Raw genomic sequence first — 23,204 nt, forward strand, 5'->3', positions numbered from 1 at the left:
GCTTTTCCTTGTCCTGCCATCAGGTTAACTCTCAGGCTAAGAAACAATGAATTGATACTGTAAGGAGGACTTAACATTCCAGAATAAACATCTTTCAATTTTGAACAGAAAATGCAAATTATTTCCTTTTTTTTGACTATCTGAACCCTGGAGAGTGTACTCTATTTGATAATTTCAGATTTAATTAAGTAATTGGGCATAGTTCTCAGTGGAGAAGGGCAAATAAAATACTCTTGGCTTGAGTGATCACTTTAATAAAGTGAGTTTCTTCCTTTCCATTAACTTTCATTGAAAATAATTCATTTCAAATGAGAGTTGAAATCATCCTGGTCCTAAAACATCTCATAATTGAACACCCAACCAAAAAAAGAAATTAATACAGCAAGACAAAGAAAAAGATGAAGACTAAATACATACAAGCATTTAGTAGAAAACTAAAAAGTTTGAGCTTCCGATACTGTGTTTGTATTTATATTATTAGTTACCATCAGTATAAATTATATGTTGAGTATTATAATGTGCAGAAATAAAATTATGTAAAAGTTTTAGATTTAGATTTTCTGGAATTAATAATCTAAGGGGGAGTTTCTTTTATACATACATATTCAGCTATGTTGTGGTTGAAAGATTTCAAAATCCACTAGACTCCTAAAATATTTAGAAGCTTCATTCATTCATTTGTTCAGCTAATTTTTCTTGAACAAAAACTACATTTTGACAGATGGCCTTAAGATTTCCCCTCAGCTTGAATAAATGTCATATAGATTTCTTCTGGACTATAGTCCCTGGCCTACCCTTCTTTGGACCATTTACTTTAGAAAACTTTCTTTAAAATTTTTTTTTTTCAAAGTTTATTTATTTTTGGGACAGAGAGAGACAGAGCATGAACGGGGGAGGGGCAGAGAGAGAGAGGGAGACACAGAATCGGAAACAGGCTCCAGGCTCTGAGCCATCAGCCCAGAGCCTGACGCGGGGCTCGAACTCAGGGACCGCGAGATAGTGACCTGGCTGAAGTCGGACGCTTAACCAACTGTGCCACCCAGGCGCCCCAGAAAACTTTCAATTATAAATTCTTTTTCTGCCCCTTTGATATTTAAATCTTCTCTCAGCCTCTTGCCAGTTTTACATCTCAGGAATGTCTTTCTCAAGGACCTGGCAGCCATCTCTTTGACATATAATCATTTAGAAAGATAGTATTCCTATCTTCCAGTCTCTGTAGGAGGGTAGGAACCTAACACTGATCATTGCTAATTTATAGATACAATGCCTAATCGCATTAACCACCCCCACCCCCGTAACACCTTCCAGTACTTTTCCACCAGCTACTGCATTACTGAGAATCTCTCCCACCTTTTGTTTCAGCACAATTGAGTTCAGTCTCTCTCCCCTATTGCAATACTTTTTGTGTTTTTTTGTTTTTAAGATCTGCCTTCCCTATTTAACTTATCCAGTGCAATTTTTCTTTGATAATTCCAAATCCTATGTTAGTGGGAATAGATGTTCTTGCCCTCAAAGAGCTTACAGACTATTGAAGTTATAACAATACCTTGCTGTAAAGGCTCTTTCAAGGGAAACTTCAAGTACATATTGTAGATCCATTTAATTCACATTTGAGTTTATGTGCAAACTTGAATATTCCACAGGTCCTACAGAATGATGATGTTTATCTGAAAGTTTCTGGAACAAAGCCCATCCCAAGTTTACATGTCAAGGCAGGTTTACATGGAAGCAGAAAAGTGGTGTTGATGGAAGGGTAATAAAATGGTATTTCACTTAGAAATAACTTCACCAGGGTTACTGGATTATTGAATTACCATATGTAGATATGCTGCTCTGTATTGTCTGTATTATACTTTCCTCTCATTTTCTTTTCAAATATGATAAGTAAACTGCTAATATCTTAGTATGGAATGATACATAATATAGTTCTCCCTTAGAACATGAGAGACTAGGGTGTCTCGGTGGCTCAGTCAATTAATTGTCTGACTCTTAATTTCGGCTCAAGTCATGATCTCTCGGTTGGTGAGTTTGAGCCCTGTGCGTGGTTCTGTGCTGATGGCAGAGAGCCTGCTTGGGATTCTCTCTCACACTCTTTCTCTGCCCCTCCCCTGTTCTCTCTCTGTCTCTCTCCCAAAGTAAATAAATAAACATTAAAAAAAGAAAAGAACATGAGAGACCCTGGATATCCAGGGAACATTGGTAAGTTGGGCTAGAGGGGAGTAGAGGGAAGAGGTTTCTGAGACTGGTTCTGGGAAGATTTCTATAGGAACATTAAGGTGCTTTTGAGGTTGTAAAAAATTCAAATAAAATGGTGCTCATAGAAATTAAATGCATTAACGTCATTTGTAAAAATAGAGAATGACTATGGTAAAAAAAAAAAAGGTAACTGATTTGGGGTCAGAACTAAAGTTTCAAAAGTATATGATTAAATGTGCTGCTTATCTTGATTTTTTACTTAGGTATATCCAGTTCTTAATGTCTATGGGGACGGTTGTGTTTTGGCTCTTTCTAATGTAGCCTACTAGGTATTTTTCTTTCTGTTCTTCTGTTGGGGAACCTTGTCGAAAAGAAAAGACCACTGATTGATTCATGAGCAGGACCTGGGTACTCTGAGGCTCCTCACCCCCACTCCCTCTCCTAGAAATGTGGGTTCTACTCACCCTTTTTGCTCTCAGGGGCTGCTCCAAGGACATGTCCTTGCATGACTGAACCCAGTTAAGGCCTCTTTATAAACTTTTTAAAATTTGGCAGGTGGGTGTAGGTATACATTTGTCTTGCTGCCACCCAAGACAAACCTTGTATTGAAGTTCCCTGTGCTGCAATTTAAAACTGTCACCTCCCAGTCTGGAGTGGCCTGCTTCTTTCTTCGGTCTCTCCTGCCCTGTGAGTACAAGAGCCAGCTTCAGATTTCACCAGGGAAGCTCTGGACAAGGTTGTGAACCAACATCCTCATCTCTTTCTCCCATGAGCTCTATCCAACTTTTATTCTAAAATGAAGCTTTGTATGTGCGCTCATATGTTTTTTCCAACTTTACTGAGGTATAATTGACAAATAAAAGTATATTTCAAGGGAACAACACGATGATTTGATCTATGCACACATTGTGAAAAGATTCCCGTAATCTACTAAATTAACACATCCATCACCTCACATAGTTACCTTTTTTCTTCTTTTGACGAGGACGCTAAGTTCTAGTCTCTTAGCAATTTATTTTATAAATGGTAGTATTTTTGTTATACATTAGACCTTCGGAATTAACTCATGTTATAACTGAATGCTTGTACCTCTTTATCAACCTCTCCCCATTTTACCTATCCCTCAGGACTTGCCACCCACTATTCTCTCTGTTTCTGTGAGTTCAACTTCATTTATTTATCTATTTGCTTATTAAATTTCTGTATATAAGTGATACCATGAAGTATTTGTCTTTTTGGGACTTATTTAGCCACATTTATCCATGTCACCACAAATGGCAGTATTTCCCTCTTTTGTAAGGCTAAATAATATTCCACTGTGTGTGTTTGTGTTCCATTTGTTGTATCACATTGTGATACACAAGTGTTCCACATTTTGTATCACATTGTGTGTGTGTGTGTGTGTGTGTGTGTGTGTGTTTGTAGATCTTTCTATCCATCCATTAATCCATCCATCCATCTATATCACATTTTCTTTATCCATTCATCCATTGATGGATGCTTGTGTTGTTTTTCCATATCTTGGCTATTGTGAAATAATGTTACAGTGAACATGGGAGTGCAGACATCTCTTTGAGATAATCATTTCCTTTCCTTTGGATATATACCCAGAAGTAGGATGGAGGGATCATATGGTAGTTCTATTTTTAATTTCTTGAGGAATTTCCATACTGTCCAGAAGTGAATTATTTTTAGAGTAATGTAAATATGTGGAATCTGAAGAAATACCATCTGATAAGAACATTAACCTAAGAAGGGATTTTGCATTTGCTGTATGTCAATCTAGAATGCTCTGCCCGCAGGCCTTCATATGGCTAACTTCTTCTTGTCATTCATGTCTCAACTCCCGTCACCTCTTTTGTGAGGCCTTCCCTAGTCACCAAAGATAAAGTAGCCGCCTCCTCACACCCTGCCAACTGTTCCAGAAAGATTTTGTCCTACCAGTCTATTTAAATTCTTCATAGCCTTTACTACTACCTAGAATTATTTTTCTTTAATTTATTTACTTCTTTATTAACCATTTTCCCATTAGTAAACAAGCTCCATGAAATGAGGGATATTATCTGCATCATTCAGTGTTATTTCTGCAGTCTCTAAATTATGCCTGATGCATAGTGCACTCTCAATAATGAAGGAAACTTCATATTAAAATCATTTTTTGCCGTAAATATATTAACTCCTCTCTCCCCTGTTTTGCCATTATTTGAATTCCATATTTTATATTTTCACTAAAAAATTACTCTTTTTCTTTTTCTAATTAACTCTTCTAAATTCTAGTTGAAGAACAAATGTTTGTTTGCAATTGTGTTTATTTTCCATTTTGTATTTGTGACCTAGATCATTGGAAGTATATATGAAAACCAGAATGTGTCTTATTATGAGCAATTTATTTCAAAAATATGAAGGTTATATAAGGAACAAGGCTTTATCAAAACTTAATTTGTAGGATGAAAGGAGTTGACAAGTTCTATCACCAACTCATATCTGCAATATAAAAAGCTGAGCCCCCATGAGAGGTCCTTCAAAGACGCACTTTCTGGTTTTGTTTACTACAATCACAGGCATTCTCTGTGCTTTGTTCTGTAGGTTGCTTAATATATCATTTGGTTCTACATGTTTCTTTCTCCTGATATTTCTTTTATACTGTCAGATCCTGCCATGTCCATTCAAATCTAAAATTGTCTGAAACTATCTAAGTCACAACAAATCTGCTGTGTGAATAAAATCTTTATGGAGAGCTGTGAGGTTTCCAAGGCACATGCATAATAGAAATTCAATATCACTTCATTTGAGTACAGGCAGAACCACCAATAGCTGCATTTCACAGAGACCCACAAATTGTGCTCTGAAAAGAATGATTGCCACAGAATGCCTGTGTGCGGGAGCCCGCTAATGCCTTCCACAGCGGGCTGTGTGAGTCACCTCAGGGTGGTGCCAGGAGAGGGGGCGCTCCCCAAGTCATAATTTTACTAAAAGCTTTTAATAATAATCAGTTTTGATTTTTAACAACATATTCCTCTCAGTATAAAAATTAAATTCAAATAGGAAAAATGGCAATCTGCACAAGCTGCTGTAAAATGGAGAATTTGGCATTAGCTTCTTTAACTTTAGTGCCAAAAAGCAGTTAACAACAACAAAAAAAGCTTATAAATACAAAGTTTAATGTGTTATCTCTTTTAGGCTTAAAGTATTAATAAGAACTGATTCTCCTGGACAAAAAGTAAGGTAGGAAGAGAGTCTTATGTGTTTGTCAGTATGTGCACAGTGTGTGTGTGTGTGTGTGTGTGTGTGTGTGAGAGAGAGAGAGAGAGAGAGAGAGAGTTCTATTTGGATTAGAATAAATATTAAGAAGTTTGTTGCCTCCTTTCTCTTTAAGAGAATCTTGTTGAAATAAATGTTGCTCAAAATAAGCAAAGGAAAACTTAGGGTTCATGAAGGTTAAGAGTATTTTAGGGACTATTTTAGACGAACATACGATTATCTTAGGTAGATTCTGAACTCTAAGAATATGAGTAATATAAAATTTAATATACTGGATTGGGTTTCCAAGAGTATTTTCCATTTAGGGATATTTGTTCAACTGAAATTTTTATCTGAAGCTTACATTATCAAAATAATTTAACATCTAAAATCTAAATTTAATATCTTAGTGAATAATATATGTATGAAAAAATAATAGTCTAATAATACTCTTCGGTTCATACATCATTTTCTAAAGGGTTAACTGATCAGCTGAAATGTACCTTATAAAATGTACAATTATTAAAATCAATTTAAAGCTCAGAAGTCTCAAGTTATTATTGCAGTTGTGTCTATAATGTTCAATTCTAAAACTACAAAACCTTTGGATGACTCTAGCACATTTTTTATGACTTCTAAAAGAAAAACAACTCATAATAATATATGGTTATGAAGCAATCTTTGATTAGAATCTTTAATTAAACATCCAAGACCAACTGTATCAACTGATGGCTTTGAAGCAGTCACCGATTCTATGAGATCTGAGTCACGTAGAACCATGGTGATTTTAGACCAAAATGCAGGCCGGGGAGAAATGGTATTTTTTTCCTTTATTAAAACTTAGTAAAAAGGCACAAACTTTTAGCCAGAAAGTGACTAAGTTCTGAGAATCTGATATAAAACATGGCAGCTATCATTGGTAACTATTATATAGTTGAAATTTGTTAGGAGAACGTAAGTGGTCTTGCACACACCTACAAATAAGTATGTGAGGTAGTGGATGTGATCATCAAGCAGATGGGGGGATCCTTTCCCACGGTATGTGTATATCAAATCACCAATATATGTACACTTTAAATATCTTACAATTGTATTTGTCAAATGTACTGCAACAAAGCTGGAAAAAAGTAAAACATAACTGTGGAATGGAAATATAAATAAAATGAAAAGTTAGTAACAGAATTTGACTCACACAAACCTCCCCCCCTCCCCAAGCTCCCAGAGCCATGACTGGGTAAAAAGAGTCTAAAACGAATATCTCAGAGTACTACTGCTATTGTGTGAAACTGATCTCTTCATAAAGATTTAAAAGGACAGTTTCTAGAAGTGTAAAAGGAGAAGGACTTTTCTCTTTCTTTTTCTTTCTTTTTTTTTTTTTTTTTTTTTTTTTTTCCATTACAAGGAGGGCTACCGACAAATTTCATCCATTTAAAGTAAATGAACCATTAGAGGGAGGGTAAGTGCTTTTTGGTCTCTGAATTAGTTAGGCCTCAATGAATTTTTTTTACCAAATCTGAAAGTTTCTTAAAGAAAAACTCTAGGGGCACCTGAGTGGCTCATTCACTTGAACATCTGAGTTCTGCTCAGAATATGATCCCATCTTTGTGGGTTGGAACATGGGCCTCTGGGTTGACAGCACAGGGCCTGCTTTGGATGCTCTGTCTCCTCTCCCTGCCCCTAACTGCTCACACTCTCTCTCAAAAATAAATAAATAAACTTAACAAAAAAGAAAAACTATAAAAAACTGACTAAACATGAAAAAATGTGATCTTAAACTGTATTGCTGAAGTCCAGTTTTAATTAAAAAAAATAAAGAAAAACGCTTGTGCCATGTTATCAAATATTTTTATTAAAAATAAAATGAGTTGCTGAGTTGTCAGCATAGAGCCCGAGGTGGGACTCAAACCCATGAGTCGTGAGATCCTGACCTTAGATGAAGTCCGTAGCTGAACCGACTGAGCCACCCAGGTGCCCCTCAAATATTTTTAAATTGTCAATTGTTAACATGACTCTAAATATATATGAAGTAAATTGTTTTATCATGCACAATACCTTGCTCATCAGTATTTCTGCATGTCTCTAGGATAACAATAATCAATATTTGTGAGAACTCAGATGATAAGAACAGTTGCTACTTACAGAGCACCTACAATATCCCAAACACTGAGAGGTGATGTATGGTGTTTCAGGCTGTTTACTTTTCAGTCACGAGTGGCATTCGAATCCTGCTTCTGTCACTTACTAGTTGTGGAGACTGCAGGGAAGGAAAAATTCCTCCTCTACTTGACAAGGTTTTCCAGCTAAACTAAACATTAAATTCATATAAGACTGATCAACAGGAGAAAAAAAACTGAAGTGTTATTACTTGCACACAGAGGCCCAATACTAAAATTGAAACCTAAATAAATGACTAAGGCAGGTAGTTTCTATATTTTTTAGACAAAGGGAAAGAATCTGTGAGGATTTGGCAGGACAAAGAAAACTCAACTTTGGGAGCTTCAATTAATAAGGAAGTCTAAACAGAATTTGGGACATGGTAGCAGTAAATTAGTAAAAAGTAACAAAGGTTGTTTATACAGCCATCTTTCTCTAAATCCCTGTCTCTGGTCATAGGGATGTCTCTACATCCTGGTACAGGGAGGGTGCCTTTCACATGGGAGCTTTATTTTCTGCTTTTAGGGGGACAGGTGGAAGACAATGCCTCGAGTTGAGAACTCCGTTTCCCACACATACAAGGAATTCATGGTAATGTTTTTTTTTTAATGCTTTATTTCTTGACCATGCCAAATAACAGACTAGATTATACTGTGTTTTGATCAATACTCCTAAACTAGATTTGGAACTTAGTAAATTTATGATACTGACACACAAGCCAAACTATAATGTGGAAGCATAGATATTTATTATTGCTATATTTAATATACTTGGAAAAGTGGTAATAGTTAGAGATTTTATGATATGTTTATACATATGTATATGTATATTTGTTGATTATATACATGCACCTAATTGTTTAAAACACACATTGTAGCAAATCTCCCATAATTTATTTTTAGTTTTTCTCTCTTATGGCATAAAGTTATCTTTTAGCTTATATTTTCATATTATTGGTATAAACTTTTCTTCCTGAAAGTAGAGTGTACAGTAGGTTTTTGTTTTCAGTAGCCCTTCTTCTGGCAGAAGGGGCTCATCTCTTTCTTTTGGTGGATTGAACTGATTCTGTAAGGTTCAGATGAGCTGACCCTGCCCCTGGCTTCAGACTGGCCCACTGCGCAGACCTGCCTGTAATGAACACTACATTTTTCTGCCACCATTTTGATTGGTTCAGGACTAGGTATGTGACCCAAACTGTAACATTCAAAACTCTAGGACTTTTGCCTGAGATATTTAGAGTACTGTTAAGTCCAATAGTGTCACCGTTGACCATCTTTGTCACTACATAGGAAGAACCTGCTTGAAGTCGAAGAGAACAAAGCTAACCAGGGATAGAGAAGAGTGAGTCTTGAGGACACTGACTCTTAGTTATGGGACTTTTAAGTTATGTAAGTTGATACCTTCCCTTTTTTGTTCAAGTCCATTGAGTTGGATATTCTTTTGTCTGCAAACAAAGATTCCTGGACCACCTGGGTGGCTCAGTCAGTTAAGCTTCAAGGCTCAGGTCATGATCTCCTGGTTCTGAGTTCGAGCTGTGTAAGGCCCTGTGTAAGCCCAGACACTGGAGTCTACTTCGGATTCTGTGTCTCTCCTTTTCTTTGCTCCCCCCCCGCCCCCGCTCATGTTCTGTCTCTCTCTGTCTCTCAAAAAATAAATAAATGTTAAAAAAGAAAAAAAGATGCCTAAGAGGGAGGAATGGTTTTGGAATTTTAAATAAACTAATGATGCACACTTAAACACAAGCTTGAATTCCCAATTGAAAAGTAACTTTAATGTTTCACCTTAATTTTTTAATATGTAACTTTTGCCTTAATATTTCTTATGCCAATAACTTTTTGAAAAAAATTTTAATGTTTATTTATTTTTGAGAGAGGGACAGAGACAGAGTGTGAGTGGTGGAGGGGTAGAGAGAGGGAGATACACAATCCAGAGCAGGCTCCAAGCTCTGAACTGTCAGCACAGAGCCTGAAGCGGGACTCAAACTCATGAACCACAAGATCATGACCTGAGCCGAAGTCGGATGCTCAACCGACTGATCCACCCAGGTGTCCCACAGGCCAATAACTTTTTAATTAAATGTAAGTAAACATTCATTGATACTTTTCTTTTTCTTTTTTCTTCTCTCTCTCTTCTCATTCTTCCACTTTTCATACATCAGATTTAATTTTTTTTTTCAACGTTTTTTATTTATTTTTGGGACAGAGAGAGACAGAGCATGAACGGGGGAGGGGCAGAGAGAGAGGGAGACAAAGAATCGGAAGCAGGCTCCAGGCTCTGAGCCATCAGCCCAGAGCCTGACACGGGGCTCGAACTCACGGACCGCGAGATCGTGACCTGGCTGAAGTCAGACGCTTAACCGACTGCGCCACCCAGGCGCCCCCATACATCAGATTTAGAGAAGAAAGAATGTCAAGTCCCTTGAATAAAAAAAGGTTATCCTTTCATTTTTATAATGTTAGATTTTTAACATGCTATATACTCAGTCAAAAAGAAAAAAAAAAAACCTCTGTCAAAACAGTTTCATTACTCTCATTTTTAATTTTAATTTTTTTTGGTAATGTGGGACTACTGCTTATTTGTCCAACAAAACGTTATTTGCCAAATCCCTGTAATGATAGCAGCAAGTCTCCTGTTAGTCTTACCTCTTGGGACAAGGTTCACTGCCAACTACTTGCATCTACTTTTTGCAGATTCAGAAATTTAGAAATAGACTGAACTGTATCGAATAACCTGCCATTATTAACATTTAAACTATTCACATCCACAATTTGACATTTAAGTGTTTTGAGAGCTTCCCAATTGTGATGCTGTGCTCTTGATTTCTGTTGTATCCATTGAAAGTATTTTATTCAGAAGTGTCTGATTTTGTGTATCACTATTGAAACAGTCAATAGTTATAAATATTCCAAGTCAGCCCCCCCCCTGAAAAAAGTCATTCCATGTTTTCTCTTGTGATTATAGATATTTAATTTTTGAAAGGTTGAATGCAGGTGCATTCCACTTTTAGAATATTAAAATTACATATTTAATTACATAAAAATTAATTTATAATGTATTGCTTGAATTCTAAGTGAAATTCCTTAAGGATTTACTGAAATGGCAAGTTCTTTGAAGGATTAAATATTTTATAATACTAGTCTGCTTTATTTATTTTTCTCTGTATATGCATAATAATTTTGTCTGTTCTTGTGAAAAATAATAGATCAAAAGAGAAGTTTTGTTTTATTTAATATTCAAACAGAATTTCTTAAATCTTGAATGTGAACCAGGAAATTTTCTAAGCATTCTACTATCTCTTAAGGAACTCATAGTATAGATGAGAATACAGTGAATATCAGTGTTGGTGGCCATGACCTTTCTGTGTATACAGTGAAAAACAAATAGTATCCACTTCCAAGAAACTTAAAATGCAGTTTGGAAAAGAACAAATACAAACAATAAATGATACAAACCATATCTGGGTAAATTTGAAATACTGTTCTATAGTGTTGGCAATTCTGTAGGTAACCAGAAGAAGTAGAGGGAACTTTCATTTGAGGAGAATACAATTAATAAAATTTGGATATGCAGTTAGCAAGTGGCAGAATACTCCAAGTTAGAGCAAAGGTTTATTAAAAACCTCAGAGATATGGGAAACAGAAGATATGTAAGGGAGATTAGTTTTACTTGAGGGGTATGTATAATGATTGGCAGCTAAAGTGTAAAGTTAGAGTGTTTCTGAGATGGAAGTTGTGGAATGAGTAGTATTGCCAGAAAATTAATCTGGTGATAGATATATAAATAGGAGTAGGCAGGAATTGCCTAGAGAGAGGATGTTTTCTTTGAAGGAATTATTATAGGAATATTAAAGGAAGATATTAGGAAGTAGGGCAGGGTATTGTGAAAGGAATACAGGGAATTAATGGTAGACTTATTATTATGGTGCTAGAGTTTATGTGATTTTTCTGGTTAACTAAATCCAAAAGAGAAATAGTAGAAATTATTTTCCAAAGTCACATACAATATCTCCAAGTTTACTGTGTTAGAGAATGGTGGTTATGAAGCTATGGTTAGCATTAACTTCATGTTCTTTAAAATTCCCAAATACCATCTATAATCTGAGGTTTTAGGTGTTCCTCATCTACACATGCCATTTTTCTCCATGGGAAGCTATGGTATAGATGGATCTAGATTAAAGTGCTAGAATAAACATGAAAGCATTTGGACAGTAGGAAAATATGTAAGTTGTTTATTTCACTTCATAAAGAATTATATTCTGAAAAAACAGGTTAGAGGAATATTACTGTTTCCTTGATGATAGTGGAAGTATAATTATTATATCAATATATAATTACAAATTAATGAACTGTTAATGTATCATGAAATATTAATATTCTTCTGCGAACTCTTTCCTTGGCCTCTTGTGTGGTATTTTTTATTTATTGTGTGACATGATAATCATACAGTTGTTGTGAAAGAGTTGTTTCATTTTGAAGCATGAAAGAGTTAAATCCTTAAAAACACGCTGGGTTGAAATTTCATAGATATTCTGATCACAAAAGAGTACTTTCCAACAAAACTTGAGGAATTCCTCTTGGGGCCTTTTTACACCCAAAGCAAAATTATTTTTCTCATTTGAATTTTTTTCTAATCTTTTTTTAACTCTTGAAAACTTATCTAATGACTTTAATTTAAAAATGGTAACTTCCTATTGGTTTTTAATGACAATGTCAGTTTTAGAATAGTTCCTGGTTTCTTAAAAGAAGACAAAGGTTAATGAATCCTGTAAGAGCCAAGTAAATGAGTTTTGCTAATTTTTTAACAAGTAGAGAGTTTCAGAACTGTAGAATATATATATATATATATATATATATATATATATATATATATATATATATATATATATATATAGTGTGTGTGTGTGTGTGTGTGTGTATTCTTAAAAGGCCACATGTGTCTGGAGCTACTCCACATAATGAATCAAGTAAGCAGTGTGGGGTGTATCTTTAATCTAATTCTATGCTTATGTGACTCATACGTGCATAGGTTTATTTCAAACTGTGATTACTTGAATTTCAATTCACATATTGAAGATTTTTTTCTTTTAAAAATATGTAATAAGATCCAGTGCCAAGAAAAATCTGCATCTACATTTTGTTTTAAGTTTATTTATTTATTTTTGAGAGAGAGAGAGCACACCAGCGGGGCAGAGAGAGAGAGAGAATCCCAAGCAGTCTCTGCGCTGTCAGCACAGAGCCTGATGAAGGGCTCAAACTCAGTGAACCCTCAGATCATGACCTGAACCGAAATCAAGAGTCACCCAGCTGACTGAGCCACCCAGGTGCTCTAGCTTTTATTTTCTTAAGATTTACAATATCAAATATCTCCCCAGATGTTGGAAAATATTAAATACTCTGGGTAGATTTTGTCTTTGACTTTGGATCAGGCTATCAGCTGTTACGTTAAAACCACTGCATAGCTTTATAATATAGAGCATGCTGTTTGTAAACAATCATAGTCAAGTCTTGATTTTTTCCTCTGAGTTTAACTCTTTCAGTTAGCTCTGACCAGATTATAGACATGTATTAGCCTCTGCCATCACCCTAGTTTCCACTAAGCAAGTTGACAGGTGAATGAGGCTTGGAAGGGCCCTGGCCCTGACTATGGAATTAGGAATGCAGTGGAGAGTCAGTGGAGGAGATAAAGCAGAGAATATTTTCCCCAAACAGATTCTAGGTACATAGTGAGGGCTAAAGGGGAGGAAGATGATTTGACAGTGAGAGAGGATCAGTTGCAGGATTCAACATTATAAAACAGTTCTCTCACACAGAATCATTTATGGACCATTATGAGTTTTCACAATGTGTCCAACTTTGTTCTGGTCGTTTGGGGAAGCATGGTTAACAACATTGACTAAGAAGAACTTAAATCTAGTGAAGGGTCAGGTGTGAACAGGTGTTCACATCTAAAAGGAACAAGGAAGATCACCTTTAACACTTAAGTTCTTTGGTGTGACAAAAGTCTTTCCAACTGCCATATGAAAAAGGTACAATGATCCCAATTTATAGATGAAAAAAGAGCCCGGAAAATGTAAGTAAATTGTCCAAAGTCATATACTTACTAAGTGAGAGACTGGGATTTAAGCATATCAGTCTGAATAAAAAAACTGATTTCCTGGGGTGCCTGGGTGGCTCAGTTGGTTAAGCGTCTGACTTTGGCTCTGGTCATGGCCTTGCAGTTTGTGAGTTTGAGCCCTGTGTCGGGCTCTGTGCTGACATCTCAGAGACTTGAGCCTGCTTTGGATTCTGTGTCTCCCCTTCTCTCTGTACCTCCCTCACTCATGTTCTGTTTCTCTCTCTCTCTCTCTCTCTCTCTCTCAAAAATAAATAAACATTAAAAAGCTGATTTCCTTTTCACCACAGCACACACGGCTCTAGAAGTTTGTGGAGTATTATGAACATACGTAAGCAAAGTCCCTGGGAACATGGTCTTAGGAGGGGCAATCTTTTCTGAGCTCTGCCACTTAGATCTGTGGCCTTAGACTGGTTACTTGAAATTGTTAGCCTTAGTGGGGTAATCATATATCTGCCTAATCAGATTATTGTGAGGATAAAGATAATAAATATAAAGCATTTAGCACAGTGCCTGGGACATAAAAGCATTAAAATATGCTATCTCTTATTATCATTATCATCATTACTATTTATGATATTTTATTATTCTTTCATGATGAGGAAAGCTATTTGCCCTTTTATAATTTGTAACTGGAATGAAGGACCATGGCTTGAAAGGGCAAGAAAGAATATAAGTATAGATTTAAAGATCTAAAATTTGGGAGATGCTAGATATATAAAAGCTGTACTCTTGGTTTCAACATTATTTAAAAAATTTAACTGAATTGTCACTACGTATATGGATCATTTTGGTGTTAAATATTTAAATTAGATGTATATTTTCCGTTCTTGAGTTATTTTCGTATGAGACAAAGCAAGTACATGTAATGATGGCATCATTAAAAACACAGCATATTTAACTGAAAACATAAATGAGTTATTTATAGTATTTGCATAAATACATTTGTGCCGTATACATTCTTCTTTTTTGAGTTTTAAGTAATGCTGTATTGCAATTGCATATTAACCTTACAATTATACACAAGCTATGCAATTAAATGCTCACTTAAAATTAGCAATTATAAATTTTCCTGCATATATAGTAGCTCCTAAAGAATGTAATGCACTTGCAGTAATATCTACTATATTGTGTGTTGGTTTTCTGCTGTTCAGCAAAGGGATAGAGTGGGGAAATAATTTCACACTGCATATAATGCATCTGATATGAAGGAAACTTGAAAATTATTTAGTTACAGATTTCTCTGACCAGGCTTGCAAAGTGGCATATATTATGTTAATGGGCAAGCATTTGAAAATGAATTTGAATATTAAAATGTACTAAGTTTGGGTTCTGACATGAAGGAAGGCATAGTTGATACACAATTTACAAACAGGTTCTTGTTAACTCTTTTGTTGCTGTGGCTCACAGTCATGCTTTGTGCTTAAAATTTGTAATCTTATAATTTTTTCGTCACCGAAAATTCCATAATATTGAAATCTGTTAGACTGTACAAATGAAGTTCTTTTAGAATATTAGATTTTTAGGCATATTCTACATTCAACTGTGCTCCTTGTTCAATGAAAAATTGTTGCTTATTCATTGAAAGTTATAAGTAGAAAAGAAATGAGCAACATCAATCACTGTATTAATGATATACTATATTTTTCTAGCTTTCATTTGTAAAGGAGCACATTTGAGTGGGTATATATTGGAATGTATCCTACCAAGCCACCATATATATTCAACCAAAATATCTGGTTTTCCAGTCATAGCAGAGGTCACATATTTACTAACTGTTGGACTCATAGTATTTAAATTTACAGAAAATGAATAGTTAACAATAAACCTTCCCACCAAAGCATATTTTTATTGAAAGAGCAAAACATTACAGTACACCGGGTGTTTTAGGTCATTTATTTTGTTTTTGCTCTGGGTCATTTTCCAAAAGCACTTCTGCTCTCTAGCGTTAAAATGAGAGTCACTCTACTCCCCAGATATTACCCAGCAGCACTTGGGGGCTCTTAATGATTAATACCATCACCGTCCAGCCACAAACCTTTCTGCTGCAGATAATGCCAGGCAGCAAGTGCGCTTGACACTTTTAATGTATAATTAAGTAGGAAAAGTCAGCACTCAGTATGCAAATTTTTCAAAATGATAAATGATGCCATACAGCAGTAGGGATTGATTTGGTGTAAATGAAACTAATTAAGGAAATGTCAAACATAATTAATAAAACAGGTTTAAGCTGCAAAACATTGTCAATTGAATGAATGAGGAGGCATTGGCTCCCATTGTTTCTGCTTTATTTAGGGCTTGTGTTTAGCTTGTACTCTGTTCCTAAATGCACTTTTGCTACCTCACACCCTCCACTACCAATTCCCAGAGAGGGGGAAAATAAATTTGCTTGTCTCTCCACTGACTGCAGAAATTAATTGCAGAAATCTTGTCCCATCCAAGTGTTACATTCACTCACAGGACATTAACATAACTAATTTGAAAGAGCCCAAATGACTGCATAATAGAGCACTGTCAGTATGCCTGACAGTCTTTGGTCATACCAAATTAGCTTGGTTTTCTAATTGAAATTTTTTTCCTTGGACTCTTTTTATAATTTTTTCCTCAGCTATTCATTTTTGATAAGAACAAAGGTTTTATAATTTACAAAAGAGTGCTTGACCTATAATTACTAGGAGGAAATTAGGGGAGGTAGAAAAGTCAGATTTAGTCCTGGTAATGATGCTGGAGACCTTGCTCCCTCTAGGGAGCCTGAAGAATAATGGAATCTTCTATTTTTACGGGCGACCTGTGCACTGGTGCTGACTCTAACTGTGAATCCACTTTACTTTGCAGATCACTTGCTTAACACTAAAAGTGCCAGCAGAATGGCAGGCCATTACTTCAAATGTCATTCAAACCAGTGCCTTTTCCACATGCCCTTCCTGCTCAAAGAGCGAATGGAAGAACGTCTGCCAGTTTTCTTACTGTGCCCTTGTAAATCTTCCATGTAGAGTTTTATGCAACTTAATTTGTGAACCTTTTAGATAAATAAGGGTGGGGGGGGGTAAGGAGTTGGTCAAGAGTAGGAAATTTCAGGTGTGCTAAAATGATTTAGCGAACAAAATCTGATGGTTCTTGGTTTTAAAATCATGTCACCTGCATGTGATGGCTATAATCTTCTGCCTGATAGGGTTTTTAAAGGCCTGCTGAAGCTATATCCTCAATTTGGAGATCTTTTCTCAAAAGGGTGGCTTTCCTGTTAATTATGTCATAAAATGGAATAAGAATGGAAGCAGCCCATTCCTTTTACACTTTCAGTTGTGAGTGATATGCTCAGTATGTTTTAGGTTAATTGGGGAAGTTGTATGCAACCAAAGTTGTAGATTGCACAAGAAGGCAGGTGGGATATACACGCTCTTCCTAATCCATGACATTTCTACTGAGTATATAGGTAGAGGCACAAGTGCAGAAGCATGGGCTTATTTGCTTAAAGTCTTCTATACAATCCTCTATTTTTATAGCTTCTTCTTTAATTTGGGTCTAGAAATATAAGCAAAGTTTATTTATATCCCATAGAGAGTGTTAAGATTCTTGACTTTGAACTCCCTAAGTCTTTTGGGGCTTATTTCATTCTGGATGCTATCCAATATATTCTCTCTAGTTATTGCATATTACACATACAGTTATCTAATAATTTTACTACATTGTTTGATTGCTTTATTCTTTATCAGGATATGTGTCTTGGGCTCTCTTCGAATATCTGCAACTGAATTACAGTTGTGTGCAACTGAAAGAATAGATGGGTTGTCATTTTCTACTTCGTCTTTAAATGGAATGGGTATGGGATTAATCAATAGAGTTCAAAATAAATCATTATTACTTTATCTCAGACTACAAATAAGTACCTCAGGTTTATCTATCTAACATTTACATCAATAATTTTGAGGGACTTTTCTGAAGCAAACCTAATTCTAACACCCCCTCCCAAATTATAAAATGTGAATTAAGGAATTTATTATCTCATAAAAATGAAAAATCTGAGTTCAGTTTTCCATCACATGCATTAGTCATAGCTGAATAAAGTAGCTTAAATAATGTTATTAAGATCGGGTATTTCTCTTTCTCATTCTCCACATCTCTTGGTTCTGCTTTCCTTTGTGTTGATTTCATCTCCATCTCATGGGTTCTAATAGTTCCATGATTAAGATTATATCAACTCTAACAGTTAAGTGCAATGAGAGATAGTTATTTTCCAGGCACTTAAAAACTGTCCCGGGATTATCTCTGATTGAACCTCCAAAAGCAAAGTATTCATCCTAGAATACTTTGAAGAACTTTCAAAATTCAATGATCAGAAAACAATCTTTAAAAATTGGTCAGAGGATTTGAACAAGCAAAAAGAGATAAAACTGGCAAAAAAGTACATGAGAATATGAGCAACCTTGTTAACCTTTAGGGGAATGCGAGTTAAAATCCGATGCGATGCCATTAGCACCAGGCATATGGAATACTTTGAAGGTCCAGCCTTGAACAGCGCCATACAAAGCCTACCCTAAAACAGCGCCATACAAAGCCAAGTGAACTGAGAGCAGGGAGGAAGCGTCCCCTGAAGGCATTTTTATCAAAAGAAAGCAACACTGAGAAAATATTGGAAAAGCAATAGGTATGCCTTCTAGAAGTATACAGTACAGTCTCTAACAGCAGAACATATACTCAGTATGGACTTATTCACTACTCAATGTTACTAACTTAATGAAAAAATTTAAAAAATATGTAAGTTTTTTGTGAGTGAAAAAATTCGGTATGATTATGATTATTACTTTAATAGAGGATATATACACAAATAATGTCAATATTTTGGTTGTTAATGCTTTGGTATTTATAAGTGAACAAAGGGAAACATTTTTTGACTCTGTTTTGAAATAATTTACATTTATAGAAGATTTGCAAAGAAGCGCTGAGAATTCACTATGCCCTTCACAAATCATTCTCAAATCTTAACAAATTACATAACCATGGTGTATTTAGCAAAACTAAGAAATTAACATTGAGGCAATAATATTAACCAAACTATAGACTTTATGTGTTTTTTACTCTTTTTACTGTCCCTGCATTTAGTGCAGAATATCATTGTCGCATTTAGTCTTTGATGTCTCTATAGTCCTGTCCAATCTGTGACAGTGTCTCAGCCTTTTCTTGCCTTTCATGACCTTGACACTTTTGAAGTGTACTGGTCAGTATTTTTTAGCCATTTGGGATTGTCTGATGTTTTCTCATGATTAGATTGAGGTTATGCATTATTGGAAAGTACACCACAAACATGATGTGCCCTTTCCATTGCATCGTATCAGAGTACCTAATATCAGTGTGATTTATTATGGTGATGCTAACCATGGTCACTTGGTTGAAGTGCTATCTTCCAGGTTCCTCCAGTGTAAAATTATGATTTTTACCTTTGCATGTTCTACTGGTTATAAGTGAGTTACTAAAGTTAGCTAATACTCCAGAGGAGGAAAATTAAGCTCCACCTACTTCAAGGAGGAGTATCAAAGAATTTGAAAATATATGTTCAAACTATTATAGTAACATAAATATTTTGGGAAGATGCCTAGAGGCCATGCAACTACCCTGTTTCTCCTTAAGGTTTTGCTGACTGAAAATTTTAGTATTCATCCGTGGCTATTGCTTACAGTGATAACTACTGTGGTGGTCTACTGGTGATTTTATATTTTTCTCATTTCTTCTATATTTTTCCAGTACTACTGTAAGAAAAATGGACTCCTTCTGCATTTATTTATTCAAATATTTATTATATCACCCAGGTAAAAGGAAAACAGATTTGGAGTAGTTATATTACTTGATTTTAAGACATAATATAAAGCTACAAATTTAAGACTTAATATAAAGCTACAACACAGTGTGACACTGGATGAAAGGAACAGAAAAAAAAAATGAACCTCAGCCTAACCTTACATTTTGCACACAAAATCCACTCAAGATGAATCATAGCTCTAAATGTAAAACACAAAACTATAAAACTTTTAGAGGAAGATAGAAGAGAAAATTTAGGTGGCTGGGGGTAGATGAAGTTTTAAGGAAAAGATAAATTACACTTTATCAGAATTAAAAAAATCCTGACTCTGTGAAAGACACTTTAAGGAAATGAAAACCAACTATAGATTGAGTAAAAAATATTTGTAGATTAAACAACCCACAAGTGAAATGTATTCAGAATATATGAAGAACTTTCAAAATTCAACTATCAGAAAACAATCTTTAAAAGTTGGTCAGAGGATTTGAACAAGCAGAAAGAGATACAACTGGCAAAAGGTACAAGAGAATATGTGCAACCTTGTTAGTCTTTAGGGGAACACCAGTTAAAATCATGATGCAATGCCACTATACACATCTATGAGAATGACTAAGTTAGAAAAAACAAAAAATACTGACTTTACTAAGGGCTGACAAGCATGCAAAGCAGTGGGAATGCAGAATGGTATAGCCAGCCACTCTGAAAACATTGTGGCAATTTTTTATACAGTGAAACATACACTTACCATCTGACCCAGCAATCCCACTCCTTTCTATTTAGCCTGGAGAATAGAAAACCACTGTTTACACAAATATCTGTACAAAAATATTGATAGCAGCTCTATTCATATTTGTAAAAACACAACAAAACAAAACAAAAATACACAGCTGGAATGAACCCAAATGTCCTTCAGTGGTTGCATGGATAAATAAACTGTGCGTATCTATACAATGGGATACTAATCAGCAACAACAAAAAACGAACAAACCACTGATACAGCAAGGTATTAGTCAGAATGGGGAAAAAAAGCCACTTGTAGGAGGTTATATATACTGTATGATTCCATTTGTATGAAATTTTGTAAAGAAAAACAACTGTAGAAAACAGATGAGTGATTCTGGCTATAAGGTCAGGGGAGGAAGTAAGTATAAAAGGATGGCACAAGAGAATTCTGTGGTGTGATAGAACTGTTCTGTATCCTGGTTGTGGTGGTGGTTACACAGATCCATAACATATGTTAAAATTTATTGAACTGTTTATCAAGAGAAAAAAGTCAATACTATTGCATGAAAATTCTAAGTACGAAAATAAAAAAAAAATAAAATCAATACAGACTCAAGGATAATTATCTTATTCTTTGTTAAAACCCAATATTATTGTTATTTATTTATTTTTACTCAAATGGTTTCAGCGCTGACTATTGGGATCTCTTTCAGAGCTCCCTGTATAAATATGGTTTTTATTGGCATTGTTTTATGAAGATTTCATCAATGAGAGTCTAACCTCAACTGAAAGGTCAAGAGAGGCAATTAATTGTATAATTGTTCATTGGAAAATGATTAAATTCTTCTGATTATTCAGTTCTAATAGAGATAACATCTGGTTGGCCCAGATTAGTTTGTAATAGATTACTTCTTGTGATAGACATTCTAGCCAATTTGCGAGTTCCTACTTTGTAACATTTAATTCATATTTTCCATTTCAAGATGATATATATTGATTCATTCAGTTTTCTACGTTAGCCTCACAGGACTATCTTTTAACTGACTTTTCCCCAGCTAGTGTACTGAGTACGTAGATGCTTATTTGAAATACAAAGAAATCTATTACTGACAATTATTTAACATAAATTGATTAATTTATGAAAAGCAGAAAATGTGTTTGTGTTTTCTATCAGGGATTGATACCAATATTTTAAAGCACAATTAGGGACTACATAATTAATTTGGTTAGCATTAATTTTGGTAAGTAAAATCATTATTTCCTTTACATGGTGGAACACTAAATGTTGCACTTACTAATCAATTATGCTACAAGGTAAAATTTATAAATAAAACATTTAAAATAATTTGACAGAAAATTATTTGGTAGAATATTTTTAAAAGAATGATAAAAATTCCATGCTCTTGTGGAGTATGCTTTGGGGATGATATCCCTTGGAGGTAGTGTAAACAATTCTAGGTATAATCAAAATGCATTTCAAACTTGCAAATAGATTTCCATTGTCCTTTTTAAAAAAAAATGTAAGTTAATCCTTGTTAATACCTATTATTTTTCCTAAGGAAAAAAAAAAGGAAAAGCATGAGTATATGTGAAGGAAAGTGTGTGTGTGTGTGTGTGTGTGTGTGTGTGTGTGTGTTTGTGACAGACATAGAGACAGAGAGACAGAGAATATGAGAATATACTGGCCCTTTTATGTACAAGAGCACTTGTATGGCCTTAATGCCATAAATCTTCTGGGCATTTAGAAGGACTGTTATTTGTGGGAGAAGAATATGGTATGGTTGCTACAGGTGATGGGCAAAACAAACAGAGAACTAGTTTTAATGCTTCTGATAATAATAACCGATTGACTCTAAGGTAGGCAGAAAATTACAGAGGCAGAGCTCCATTTTGTATACAAGTATGAATGTGTCTTAATGTCTTGATGCTCTAATTATCTATTAGAAACAATAGTAGTAACAGCTGTATCAAGTCAAGATAATATTAGCATTACCTGAGTCACTACTTACCTTTCCTCTTCTTCATAGTATTGCCATCTTAATCCAAAGAACGATTGTTTGGTACTGTGTGGAAATTGTTTATTTCTCCTAATGATTTGGCATGAATCATTACCTATGATACCCAAGTATTGGTTTTCTTTCAACCCAGTCTTCCCAACTTTGAAATGTAGGCCAAGAAATGTTTGTATTTGCCTCAAGAAAATGCCTTTTCCCCCCTTTTTTAAAGGGCAGTGTGATTACAGTCCCCTACTATCACAAATACTGCGGGCAAGTTTCCCAGGTTTGAGGACATCACAGAGGTCAGCACATCCAGAGTACAATGGATGAGCCTCACCCTGGGAAAACCACCTGTGTGATCATGGTAACCCTTCTGCCATGTAAATATTCAGTGAAATGCTTTTTAACCTGGCATAGCTCTTATTAGAGATTTCAAAGTCTTAGAGCCGTTTCGTTTGAGGCTGTGATAAATGACAGAAGACTGGAAGTGGCATAGGGACCAAGACATAAATGTTTCCTAGAAATCTCAGGACAGGGCTGGCCTAGAATGAAAACCTTCCAGAGCAGCTGCAGCCTGGACTGTGCAAGGATGGTCTCTCTGGAGTGGATTTATGCCCCTGGAGTGTACTTTCAAGTGGCCCATTTTCTTTAGTGGAAATGAGTCAGTTTATAACTTTACACCTGTGTATCACAGCTCCACATGGATTTGCCCATAATGGAAGCTTCTGGAGCTTTCTCAAAGTCACAGTGTTGAGAGCCACTGTCCAGACTGATGTTGACACTAAACAGACATCAGACACACAGGAATAAAAATGTTTTATAATTAGGTCATAGAAAGTATCCCTTATATCTTTTGCAAACTGGAATGAGGCAACAAAACCAATTTATTTTCTTGCAAACATTTTCAATGAGCTCTTAGTGAGGGACTAATGCCTGTGTATTTGGAGTAATACACAGAAGGTACAAGCACCGCAGGAGGTATTCTCAAC

At 35.3% G+C, this 23,204-nt stretch overlaps 1 non-coding gene across 1 annotated transcript; it reads right to left on the minus strand.

Annotated features, from left to right (window-relative positions):
• Positions 1-22,439: 22,439 nt before the first annotated feature.
• Positions 22,440-22,603, minus strand: LOC123582204. The gene has a single exon (XR_006704273.1). It is a non-coding gene; the product is annotated as a U1 spliceosomal RNA (small nuclear RNA).
• Positions 22,604-23,204: the final 601 nt, after the last annotated feature.

The sequence above is a fragment of the Leopardus geoffroyi genome, chromosome A1 (genome assembly GCF_018350155.1).
Source record: "Leopardus geoffroyi isolate Oge1 chromosome A1, O.geoffroyi_Oge1_pat1.0, whole genome shotgun sequence".
Lineage (NCBI taxonomy): Eukaryota > Metazoa > Chordata > Mammalia > Carnivora > Felidae > Leopardus > Leopardus geoffroyi.